A 12,794-nucleotide genomic window follows, 5' to 3' on the forward strand; every position below is an offset into this window, starting at 1 on the left:
ACCCCTTGCTCTTTACTGTAAAGTAACGCAAAGAGCAAGGCATGACGGAGGGGACAGTCCCTTTCATATACGGTATAATTGCTGTTCGTTTTAAGTTTTAATGTTGCTCCTTACTTTCAGTTAAAAAAAACTTTTTTTATTACTTAATCTCATAAAGACGATAGTTTTGTCAACATATGAAGAACCGTGTATATTGCAAATGTATCTGTCTGGTTTATATGCAAAGTAACACGAGAGACGAAAATTAACGAACCAGAGAGCAGTGAAGAATTGTGGTATACAAAGTAATATTTGGCAGGGATAGTCACTAGTGATAAATCACTAGGGGTGGCAACATGATTAGATGATTTTCGGGGATTTGGGGAACCACATTTTTTTTTCGATGGCACATAGATTTTCGGGGAAATCTCCAAAAATTTGGGTATAGTGAAAGCCCTGCTTGATTTCTAATCAGGAAAATCGAAATACTTAAACCACACTAGCAAAGAAAAGCTTCGACTTAGGGGTTGATGCAATAAAGAATTGCCGAAAAATTAATTCAAAGTCAACCAAACACCGCCGCCTCTTCCAGCGGCACGCCAGCGACGTTGTGACACTTCAGTGGCGGTCAACCGAGCCTCTCGTTGGCATCGTTTGGTTGATGCGCCGGCGTGGTGCTGGGGTCTAGGTAAGACACAGAGCGCTACAAACATCAGAATCAACTTGAGAGGACAAGTTATGTCATGGGAAGATGTGTTTGAAATCCCCCTTTGCCCCAAACTCAAAATTTTCCAAAATTCCACTTTAGAAGCTTTTTTAAATACTTCTAAAGCGGGAAGAAATAGAGCGATACAAACATCAGAATGAACTTTAGAGGACAAATTATGTTATGGGAAGAAGTTTTTGAAACCCCCTTTGCCCCGAACTCAAAATTTTCCAAAATTCTACTTTAGGAGCTTTTTAAATATTTCTAAAGCGCTAAGACATAGAGTGCTAAAAACATCAGAATCGACTTCAGAGGGCACGTTATATCACGGAAAGAGGTTTTTAAAATCCCCCTCCCCCCAAACAAAAATACCCCCGTGGAAAATAAGGCTTTTCAAATTTCAAATTATCAACCAGATTTTAGAGTATGAATGGGATGAATGGTAAAGGGGATTTCAAAATCATCTTCCCATAACATAATTTGTCCTCTGAAGTCGATTCTGATATTTGTAGCGCTCTATCTAGTAGTGCTTTAGAAACATTTAAAAAGCTTCTACAGTAGAATTTTGGAAAATTTTGAGTTTGGGCAGAAGGGCGATTTCAAAAACATCTTCCCATGACATAAATTGTCCTCTAAAGTCGATTCTGATATTTGTAGCGCTCTATGTCTTAGTGCTTTAAAAACATCTTCATTCAAAAACATCTTCCCATAATATAATTTGTCCTCTACATCTTCCCATGACATAAATTGTCCTCTAAAGTTGATTCTGATGTTTGTAACGCTCTATGTCTTAGCGCTTTAGAAATATTAAGTTTCTAAAGTAACAATTTTGGAAATTTTTGAGTTTGGGGGGAAGGGGGATTTCAAAAACATCTTCCCATGACATAAATTGTCTTCTAAAGTTGATTCTGATTTTTGTAACGCTCTATGTCTTAGCGCTTTACAAATATTTGAAAAGCTCATAAAGTAGAATTTTTGGAAATTTTGAGTTTGGGGGAAAGGGGAATTTCAGAAACATCTTCCCATGACATAAATTGTCCTCTCACGTCAATTCTGATGCTCGTAGCACTCTATGTATTAGTGCTTTCGAAATATTTAAAAGCTTCTAAAATAGAATTTTGAAAAATTTTGAGTTCGGGAGGACGGGGGATTTTAAACACCACTTCCCGTGATATAACGTGTCCTCTGAAGTCTATTCTGATGTTTTTAGCACTCTATCTATTAGTGCTTTAGAAATATTTAAAAAGCTTCTAAAATAAAATTTTGGGAAATTTTGAGTTTGCGGGGGAGGTGGATTTCAATAACATCTTCCCATTATATAACGTGTCCTCTGAAGTAGATTCTGAAATTTGTAGAACTCTATCAAGTAGTGCTTTAGAAACAGTTAAAAAAGCATCTAAAGTAAAACTTTGGAAATTTTTTAGTTTGGGGGGAAGGGGGATTTAAGAAACCTCTTCCCATGATATAAAGTGTCCTCTAAAGTCAATTCTAATTTTCTTAGCACTATGTGTATTAGAGACTTAGAGATATTTGAAAAGCTACTAAAGTATAATTTTTGAAAATTTTAAATCTGGGGGGAAGGGGGATTTCAAAAACATCTTCCCATAACATAATTTATCCTCTAAAGTCGATTCTGATATTTTTAGCGCTCCATCTATTAGTGCTTTAGAAATATTTAAAAAGCTTCTAAAGTAGAATTTTGGAAAATTTTGAGTATGGGGGGAAGGGTGTTTTAAAAACCTCTTCCCGTGATATAACGTGTCCTCTGAAGTCGATTCTGATGTTTTTAGCACTCTATCTATTAGTGCTTTAGAAATATTTAAAAAGCTTCTAAAATAAAATTTTGGAAAATTTTGAGTTTGGGGGGAAGGGGGATTTCAAAAACATCTTCTCATAATATAATTTGTCCTCTACATCTTCCCATGACATAAATTGTCCTCTAAAGTTGATTCTGTTGTTTGTAACGCTCTATGTCTTAGCGCTTTAGAAATATTTAAAAAAGTTTCTAAAGTAAGAATTTTGGAAAATTTTGAGTTTGGGGGGAAGGGGGATTTCAAAAACATCTTGCCTTTATATAAAATGTCCTCTTAATCCGATTAGGATGTTTTAGAACTAGCTGTATTAGTGATATGTATGTGTTTAAAAAGCTTCTAAAATAAAACTTTGTAACATTTGAGTTTTGGAGGAAAAGTGAAAACTGAAACATCTGTACATGGCAGAATTTGACCTCTTAAGATAATTCTGATCTGTTTAGCGCTCTATCTATTAGTTCTTTACTACTACTACTACTACTAACAACTCATCGCAGCACCAAGCCGCCTGAGGCCAACATAGCTACGCACGCTCCTCCTCCACCCCAGTCTATTCAAAGCCTCCCTTTTTACACCCGCCCACGAAGTTCCCATTTCCTTTAAATCTTTCTTTATGACGTCCTCCCACCCCAGACGGGGACGACCTGCTTTCCGTTTAGCCCTAGATGGTTGGCCGAAAAGAACAATCTTCGACAATCTGTCATCCTTCATCCGCACAACATGCCCTAACCACCTCACCCTTTCTTTCATTATAGACCTAGAGAGCGGTATTGAACCACATTTTTCGTATAGCCTATTGTTTGAAATACTGTCAGTCAGTCGGGTACCCAGAACAATCCTTAAGAAATTTCTCTGGAAAACATCTAGTAAATCTTCATCCGCTTTTCGGAGCGTCCATGCTTCAGAGCCATATTCGACCACTGTCATCACTGTAGCTTCTAAGATTCTAATCTTGGTTTGCAGACTTATCTTCCCATTCTTCCAGACTTTTTTTAACTGTGAAAAAACACCCTGAGCCTTGGCTATTCTATTTTTAACATCTTCACTGCTCCCACCATCTTTACTAATAATACTACCACGGTAAGTAAACCTGCCCACCTGATCAATCTTTTCTTTACCCAATATCACCCTTTCATCTTCACTTATTCCTAGCCTTAGTGACTTAGTTTTCTTAACATTAATTTTCAAACCTATTCTAGCACCCTGAACTTGCAAAACCTCTAAAACTTCATCCATTTTTCTCAAACTTTCATCTAGGATGCTTAAATCATCAGCATAATCTATCCCCAGGAGACTTTTTCCTCCCCATTTAATTCCATGGTCTCTCATTGCCTTTCCTGTGCTCCTTAAAACAAAGTCCATCAAAACAATCCATATGAAGGGGGATAGAACACACTCCTGATTAACTCTTGATTTAATACAAAACCAGCTGCAAACCTCATTTCCTACATTAACAGCAGCAGTGTTATTCTCGTACATAGCACTAATCACTTTAATGTATTTGTCTGGTATACCATACAAGGATAAAACCTTTACTAAAGCTCCTTTATCAACAGAATCGAACGCTTGCTTATAATCTATAAAACTGAGGACCAAAGGTGTTTGAAAACTTAGGCACTTCTCAATTATTAACCTGAGAGTGAAAATTTGGTCAACACATCCTCTACCTTTTCTAAAACCGCACTGCTCTTCTCTTAAAACTTTGTCTACGGCATCTCTCAGTCTAAAAAGTATCGTATTACTAAGCAATTTGCTACCTACGGAGACCAGACTAATGCCTCGATAATTACCACGCTCACTTTTATCACCTTTCTTATAAAGTGGCTTAATTAAGGTTTTCCTTAAAATCGTTAGGTACTTCCCCTTTTTCAAAAATCATATTCATAATCTTCAATAACTTATTTCTAACCTCAGATCCACCATATTTAAGAAACTCATTTACCACCCTATCAGCACCTGGAGCCTTATTATTCTTTAATCCTTTTAGTACTGTTTCTAATTCCTCCTCACAAAACAAATCTTCCATTAGTGCTTTAGAAATATGTAAAAAGCTTTTAAAGTCAAAATTTTGGAAAATTTTGAGTTTGGGGGGAAGGGGGGTTTTCAAAAGCTCTTCCGGTGATATAAATTGTCCTCTAAAGTCGATTCTAATGTTTTTAGCACTCTATCTATAAGTGCTTTAGAAATATTTAAAAAGCTACTAAAGTAAAACTTTGGAAATTTTTGAGTTTGGGGGGAAGGGGGATTTCAAAAACATCTTCCCATGACACAAATTGTCTTCCAAAGTCGATTCTGATGTTTGTAGCGTTCTATGTCTTAGCGCTTTAGAAATATTTCAAATAGCTTCTTAAGTAGAATTTTGGAAATTAATTTGTTTGAGGGAAAGGGGGATTTCAAACAGATCTTCCAATGACATAAATTGTCATCTAAAGTCGAGTCTTATGTTTGTAGTGCTCTGTTTCTCAGTGCTTTACAAATATTTAAAAAGCTTCTAAAGTAGAATTTTGGAAAGTTTTGAGTTTGGGGGGAAGGGGAATTTAGAAAACATCTTCCCATAGCAAAAATTGTCCTCCCAAATCGATTCTGAGATTTTTAGCACTCTATCTATTAGAGCTTTCGAAATATTTAAAAAGCTTCTGAAGTAGAATTTTGGAAAATTTTGAGTTCTGGGGGAAGGGGGATTTTAAACACCTCTTCCCGTGATATAACGTGTCCTCTGAAGTCGATTCTGATGTTTTTAGCACTATATCTATTAGTGCTTTAGAAATATTTAAAAAACTTCTAAAATACAATTTTGGAAAATTTTGAGTTAGGGGGGAAGGGGGATTTTAAAAACCTCTTCCCGTGATATAACGTGTCCTCTAAAGTCGATTCTGAAACTTGTAGCGCTCTATCTATTAGTGCTTTAGAAATATTTAAAAAAAGCTTCTAAAGTAAAATTTTGGAAATTTTTGAGTTTGGGGGGAAGGGGGATTTTAAAAACCTCTTCCCGTGATATAACGTGTCCTCTAAAGTCGATTCTAATGTTTTTAGCACTCTATGTCTTAGAGCTTTAGAAATATTTGAAAAGATCCTAAAGTAGAATTTTTGAAAATTTTGAGTTTGGGGGGAAGGGGGATTTCAAAAACATCTTCCCATAACATAATTTATCCTCTAAAGTCGATTCTGATATTTGTAGCGCTCTATCTATTAGTGCTTTAGAAATAGTAGTAAGAGAGGTGCTGATCCGAGCAGTGATTGCGTAATTTGTCTTACCTCTCGCCTGAGGCATGAATATACAGTGTAGTCTAACCGGTACATTGACTCGCCAGGGTCAGTCACCTATTACTATGAACGGCACTTGCCTTAGCAGACGGGTTTTCTAATGTGGTACTCATTTTTTGGGGTCAGTCGGTTAGAGAGAGTTGGCGGCTATAAGGCCATAGGGAATCCCGGTCCTACATTCAATCCTACATTCACGCCTACATGAATATACAGTGTAGTCTAACCGGTACATTGGCTTGCCAGGGTCAGTCACCTATTACTACGAACGATACTTGCCTTACCAAACGGGTTTTCTAATGTGAAACTTGCTAGGGTCAGTCACCTATTACTACGAACGATACTTGCCATACCAAACGGGTTTTCTAATGTGAAACTCATTTTTTTTTTAGGTAAGTCGGTTAGAGAGAGTTTTGGTTACTCCATATGGTAAGTTGAATAGTAGGTTTCTTAAAAAACTTGGCAAGGTATAATGTACTCTAGTTTTTTCTAAACAGGTATTGCCTATAACTTCTAGTTCAAATATTTTTTGATAACTTGGTAGGTGATTTGAATAAAAGGAATTAAAATATTTTGTCTATGAAATAGAAGCTAACTCAATTTGCGAAAAAGGTATTCCATTTGCACAACTCTGATCTGATTGAATTGTCGCCGACAATGAGATGTAATCACTGCTAAGCCTTTTGTTTTTGCGAGAGGGTTACCCAGTTTACATCTTAGTGTTAACTGGGCGATGACTTAGTCTAATTGCGTGGGCACTAAAGGAACATTGAATATCTTTTTTGATTTTGAGTTTTCGTAAGAAAATAGCTGGTCTTTAGCAAACTTAGCCATAGCTAGTTGAAACTCTGCATAAATATCTTCATTTTTAGTCTAATTGCGTAGGTACTAAAGGAACATTGAATATTTTTTCTGATTTTGTGTGACCACCCGGCGCCCCAAAGACTCCTGAGCCTCCATTATAATACTTTTTAAGGCTTTATTATATCTTTTCAGAACAAATTATTATTTTAGGGAATTATTTCGGTGAAACAGCTAGAGACATTTTAAAAGAGGATTTTAGAAGAGGATTTGAGGGTGAAGCTCTGTGGTCGTTATAATACACAAGTTCCATTTGAACAGTGTTGTGAGGTCCCCTACCACAACCCCAAAGGGCTCCGATCCCCCCACCCCAACCCCGAAGGAAGCCCCCCGTCCACAAAGGTTCTCAGGGCTCCCAAAGGGCCCCCCGCGCCCCCAAGGCTCCAGAGTACCCCATTATAATACTTTTTAAGGCTTTATTATATCTTTTCAGAACAAATTATTATTTTAGGGAATTATTTCGGTGAAACAGTTCGAGATATTTTAAAAGATGATTTAAAAGATGATTTTAGAAGAGGATTTGAGGGTGAAACTCGGTGCTCGTTATAATACACAAGTTCCATTTGAACAGTGTTGTGAGGTCCCTTACCACAACCCCAAAGGGCTCCGATGCCCCCCCCCCAACCCCGAAGGAAACCCCCGATCCTCAAAGGTTCTCTGGTCTCTCAAAGAGCCCCCGGCGCCCCAATGGCTCCTGAGTCCCCCATTATAATACTTTTTAAGGCTTTATTATATCTTTTCCGAACAAATTATTATTTTAAGGAATTATTTCGGTGAAACAGTTAGAGACATTTTCAAAGATGATTTAATAGATGATTTTAGAAGAGGATTTGAGGGTGAAACTCGGTTGTCGTTATAATACACAATTTCCATTTGAACAGTCTTGTGAGGTCCCCTACCTCAACCCCAAAGGGCTCCAATCCCCCCACCCCAACCCCGAAGGAAGCCTCCCGGTCCTCAAAGGTTCTCTGGGCTCCCAAAGGACCACCCGGCGCCCCAATGGCTCCTGAGCCCCCATTATAATACTTTTTAAGGCTTTATTATATCTTTTCAGAACAAATTATTATTTTAGGGAATTATTTCGGTGAAACGGTTAGAGACATTTTAAAAGATGATTTAATACATGATTTTAGAAGAGGATTTGAGAGTGACACTCTGTGGTCTTTATAATACACACGTTCCATTTGAACAGTGTTGTGTGGTCCTCTACCACAGCCCCAAAGGGCTCCGATCCCCCCACCCCAACCCCGAAGAACGCCACCCGTCCTCCAAGGTCTCCCCAGCTTCCCAAGGCCACCGGCACCCCCAAGGTGCCGGTGCCCCCAATATAATACATTTTAATGCTTTATTATATCTTTTCAGAACAAATTATTATTTTAGGGAACTATTTCGGTGAAACAGTTAGAGTCATTTTAAAAGATGATTTAAAAGAGGATTTTAGAAGAGGATTTGAGGGTGAAACTCTGTGGTCTTTATAATACACAAGTTCCATTTGAACAGTGTTGTGAGGTCTCCTACCCCAACCCCAAAAATTCCGATCTCCCTACCCCAACCCTGAAGGAAGCCACCGGTCCTCAAAGGTCCTCCAAGCTCCCAAATCAACTGAAAGTAAGGAGCAACATCAAAACTTAAAAACGGACAGAAAATAGATTTTTACGTGAAAACAACTTCAACAGTGCTCGTCCTCCTCCCTCAGAAAGTTCAGAAAAAAAAACACAATAGCCTTATCTGTAGTGAAGCATTTTTCTACTCGTAAACTAATTTCTTAAACTAAATAGTTACCCTCTCCTCCCTCAGAAAATTCATAAAAAATACACACAGCCTCTATTTTCTGTCCGTTTTTAAGTTTTGATGTTGCTCCTTACTTTCAGTTGAAGAAACTTTTTTTTTATAATTTAATTTCTGATCGCGTTGGGGGTTGGGCACTGTTGAATTTGTTTTCACGTAAAAATCTATTGTCTGTCTATTTTTAAGTTTTGATGTTGCTCCTTACTTTCAGTTGAAGAAAATTTTTTATAATTTAATTTCTGATCGCGGGGGGCTGGGCACTGTTGAAGTTGTTTTCACGTAAAAATCTATTTTCTGTCCGTTTTTAAGTGTTGATGTTGCTCCTTACTTTCAGTTGATTTGGGAGCTTGGAGGACCTTTGAGGACCGGTGGCTTCCTTCAGGGTTGGGGTAGGGGGATCGGACCCCTTTGGGGTTGGGGTAGGAGATCTCACAACACTGTTCAAATGGAACTTGTGTATTATAACGACCAAAGAGTTTCACCCTCAAATCCGCTTCTAAAATCATCTTTTAAATCGTTTTTTAAAACGACTCTAACTGTTTCACCAAAATAATTCCCTCAAATAATAGTTTTTTCTTAAAATATGTGTTAACGCCTAAAATTGTTTTATATTGGGGGCTCCGGAATCTGGGGGGTGCCGGTGGCCTTTGGGAGCTGGGGAGCCCTTTGTGGACGGGGGGCTGTCTTGGGGGTTGGGGTGGGTGGATCGGAGCCCTTTGGGGTTGTGGTAGGGGACCTCACAACACTGTTCAAATGGAACTTGTGTATTATAACGACCACCGAGTTTCACCCTCAAATCCTCTTCTAAAATCATCTTTTAAATCATCTTTTAAAATGTCTCTGTTTCACCGAAATAATTCCCTAAAATAATAATTTGTTCTGAAAAGACATAATAAAGCCTTAAAAAGTATTATAATGGGGGCTCAGGAGCCATTGGGGCGCCGGGTGGTCCTTTGGGAGCCCAGAGAACCTTTGAGGACCGGGAGGCTTCCTTCGGGGTTGGGGTGGGGGGATCGGAGCCCTTTGGGGTTGAGGTAGGGGACCTCACAACACTGTTCACTGGTGGCAATGTTTGCAAGCATATGTTACTGCTAACATTTCTTTCTCTATCTGTGAGTGTCTTTTTTTTGCTTTACTGAGGGATCAGGACCTAAATACTACTGGCTTTTCATCTATCACCTGCTGGGTTCCCAGTCCATGCTGTGAAACATCCACTATGACTTAAACTTTGATGTCTGTTTTGTCACGATATGAAAGGTTTTGCAGATTGATGCTTTGATTGATATTTTCTTGGATTTAGTTCCATTTACAGTTCTTGGACTTCAATGATTCTTGCAGTGGATGGCTAATATACATAGGTTTAGAACGTACCTGGCCAAATAGTTGCACAAGCCAAGTAGTACAAAGCAAGAAAAGACAGTGTTAACCAGATTAGTATATCATAGAAAACGAGGAGTATAAACCAGAGTATAAAAGAAACAAAACAAACAGATTCACAAAAGTATAGAAAATCTAAAGTAAACAAGTAAGGCCACTGTGGGAGCAATGATACTTGTAAGTAGACTGGGTTAATTTGACAGCAAGCTCTGTAAGTTTCAACCCAAATGTATGGGAAACAATAACAGACACGAGGTTTTGATTTCTATACTATAGGGGCAGATACAATAGAAAACGGGAAAACTGGAAATAATAAGAAAAAATTGAACTGATATGTGTTTGATGTCTGATATGTCTATTGTGTCTACCTCAATTTGCAACAATTCTAATAAATTAACTGGATTTTCTTTTTGCAATCAGCAACAACAAGTGTCTGGCAGGATGTTAATGATTGACTAACAGTTATTCCCAGCCACCAAAAAGAAGAAACCAACAAGATAGAAAAAAATCCACAGATTGAAGGATTTATAATATTACCATTAAATGAAAGATATTTACATTTTGAAAGGTTAAGAGAGTGACCAATCATGCGAAGCTTAGATGCTACTGTCAAAACAGACCAGGAAAATCCTTTTTTGTTCTGCTAAAAAATATGTACCATCTGAATAAGCAAGATGAGCAATATCTACTGAATTAAGAAAAAAAGTAGGAGGGATGTTTGAAATTGCTTTTATCTTCACTGGGTCTGCTTTGATTTCTTCATCAGTGAGTAAGTGTCCAAAGTAGATGATATATTTGGCATATTATGGTTTCATATACTGCTTTTTGTAAAAAGAGGTTCCAACCAAAGCTGTCTTAAAAGCTGTAATATTATTTGTTGAAACAACACGGTCATGCAACATGTTTCATGATTTAATGGACCAGTTTACAAAAGAACCCTTTCAAACCTTTCTTGAAACCCTTTGCTGGTACAATTTTAATGAGTTCTGCTGTGTGGGTAAATAAAGGCTGAACTGAAAGAAATTACCACATAATAAAGTACCAAGAACTTAACAATTTGAACGTGTTAACCAAATTTAATCTATCCCTCCTGAATTGCAGAGGTGGTAGGCTTAACTGATTATCCTATGCTCATCAGGTGAAAATTTCAAATAAGAAACAAATTTAGATGCTTGCCCTTGCACTTTTTCAGTAAGCTGTGGCTCAGGTTTTCTTGTTGGATACCACACACATGAACAGCATACATTAATAGGTCGCGTCACTGTCTAATACAGTAGAGTAAAACATTGCAGGTTAAATCTCTAAACATTCTTTTGATGCAAGGAAAGCTGTAATTTGTTTTATGTGATACAGCTAATGCTTGTTTATCAAACCTTAGGTGATTATCGAAAAAGATATCAAGATCCCTATAAGAATCAATTGAACATATCACTACATCACCAATGGGATACAGGCTGGAAATATTTGGTTTCTGGAAAAGTTTAGTCTTCCATAGAAGGAGGAATCTTGGTTATTGTGAATGTACTCCAGGACATCTATCTCTTGTTTTACAATTCTGATTGGTTCTTTTTGGCTCCTGTTATTTTATACTTGCGTTTCCTGTACTGATTCAGTGGCATGGTGTATGCCTATAGCTCTGATCAGGTTTAATGTTCTACCTTCATTTAACAATTTCTTTGGCGTTTGGTTATTTATCATTCCAAGAACTAGTCTATCTCTTAGCATGTTATCATTTCTGTTGTTGAGATCACAATCTTTTACGATTATTTTGAGTTCAGTCTCATGACGTTAAGTGTTTCCACTTCCTTGGTCTTGCTTGTGGAATGTGGATCTTGTCACTATTAAGTTGAGATGAGTTTGACTCAGGCTCCAAATTAATCGGTGTACATGGATGTTTTGTTTGTCTCTTCTGCTGTTAGTTTCCATGTGCTGAAAATTTCTCTCTCCTTTTCTCCGACCCAAATCATTAAGTATAAACACTTGACAGTTTCAAATTTTACATTCTGATTTTAGGTTGGGTGATGACCAATCAGGGGATGGGTGAGGCATGCTGACATTGCTCATATTCTGCTTCTAACACAATTTAAAGTCTTTACAATAAACTGTATGTTTAATATTTTATTGAAACCCAAGCACCTATAACAAAAAGCAAATACCTGTTTGCCATCACATGTCTTAAAATTTTGATCTGATATTACAAGGACTACAGGGGTACATGAGACTAAAACAGGAAATGAGAGGGAGATGAGTTTTTCCCAGTAATTTTTGGTCCTTAAAAAGACCTCTATAAATGCCACTTTCAATTATATGCACCCTCTTTGGACTTTCTAAACCCACATGTTCAAAGCAAAGCTGCTGACGGAAAAAAATTATACACATATAAGCATTACTCTTTACTTAGTGAATGCCATTCCATTGACTATGATAAATTTACATGTTACATCTAATCTTCCAATTTGTTAGAATATGGATATGAACACATAAACACAATGAAGCAGCATCTGTACTCAGTAGCAAACAAGTACTGTTGAAATTCAAATTATTTGATTTGGTCAAAAATGTCTGACATGAAGTGGAATTGTCACTGACAGAAGAAAAAAGGAAAGGTGTTAAATCAAAATGACATATCACATTCCGAACTTCTTCATGTTCTTATCTTTTTCATAGTAACAGACGTTTAAATTTTTTTTAAGAAACTTTTTTTTTAACGTAAAAAAAACAACATTATATCATAAATTTGATGTCAGGGCACAATGAAGAATGTGAGCACAATGTAAATTTTTGAAAAATACTACCAGGAATCTCTGCAATTGGAAATTGCGTGGTAGGTTAGTTATAAAGGGGTTGTTTCCTCCAGAACTTGTGAAAATACTTTACCTATGCCCAGAGGAAACATATAGGAGAAGGCACCTTTCCATTGTAAGATTTATTAAAATGGCATTGAATTTTTCTTCTACCATGAGCGATTCTAATAGTTGTTTGAATGATAATATTCAGTTTAAAATTTCAAG

At 37.2% G+C, this 12,794-nt stretch overlaps 1 protein-coding gene across 4 annotated transcripts in view; it reads left to right on the top strand.

The window, feature by feature from the left end:
• Positions 1-12,794, top strand: part of mRpL39 (mitochondrial ribosomal protein L39) — an 85,624-nt gene that overhangs the window by 49,802 nt on the left and 23,028 nt on the right. The gene's annotated exons all lie outside the window — the stretch shown is intronic.

The sequence above is a fragment of the Artemia sp. Qi Xiang Cuo genome, chromosome 12 (assembly GCF_049724085.1).
Source record: "Artemia sp. Qi Xiang Cuo chromosome 12, ASM4972408v1, whole genome shotgun sequence".
In the NCBI taxonomy this organism is placed as follows: domain Eukaryota; kingdom Metazoa; phylum Arthropoda; class Branchiopoda; order Anostraca; family Artemiidae; genus Artemia; species Artemia sp. Qi Xiang Cuo.